Here is a 791-nt window from a genome sequence, read left to right on the forward strand (position 1 = left end):
TGACGTGGGGATGGGGGTGGTGGCATGAGGAGTGGGGGGGGCTGGTAGCCACAAGGCCCCCTCAGAGTCCCTGATCCGAGTCCTTCCAATTCCATTGCCCCAATCTCAGCTGCTCAATTTCAACCCCAATCCAACTCCCCCCTCCATCCCAATTCCAGCCTGCCAATTTCAGTCAGTAATCTCAGCCCCTTCCCCCAAATTCAGCCCTCAGTCTCAGCCCCGCAATCCCACCCTCCGTTTCTGCCCCTAATCACAGAATTAAAGAATGGTTTGGGTTGAAAGGGACCTTAAAGACCATCTAGTTCCAGCTGCGCTGCCATGGGCAGGGATACCTTCTACTAGAGCAGGTTGCTCCAAGCCTCATCCAGCCTGGCCCTGAACGCTTCCAGGGGTGGGGCAGCCACAGCTCCCCTAGGCTCCCTGCGCCGGGGTCTCACCAATCCCAGCCTCCCCGATTCCAGCCCCCACCCCAGCCCCTTGACGCCCCTCTCAGATCCCAAACCCCTCCCAACCCAAGCACCACCAATCTCAGTCCCTCCAGCCCCCGACCCCCGTCCCAGTCCCCGTCTGGCCTCGCCTCCTCTCAAAGCCCCCCAGGACCCCAGACCCCGCCCCGACCCCAGACCCTTCTCCCTCTCCCCGCTCTCCCCCCGGCCCCAGGCTGCGCTTCCCGCTCTGTCCCGCTAGAGGGCAGCCCTGCCCCCCCCGCACCGCGCCCTCCCGCCGCCAGGCGGCGCTGTGCTCGCGGCGGGGCGCGCAGCCCGGCGGGCGGGGCGGCGCGGGCAGCAGTT

The sequence above is a fragment of the Apus apus genome, chromosome 14, assembly GCF_020740795.1.
Source record: "Apus apus isolate bApuApu2 chromosome 14, bApuApu2.pri.cur, whole genome shotgun sequence".
Lineage (NCBI taxonomy): Eukaryota > Metazoa > Chordata > Aves > Apodiformes > Apodidae > Apus > Apus apus.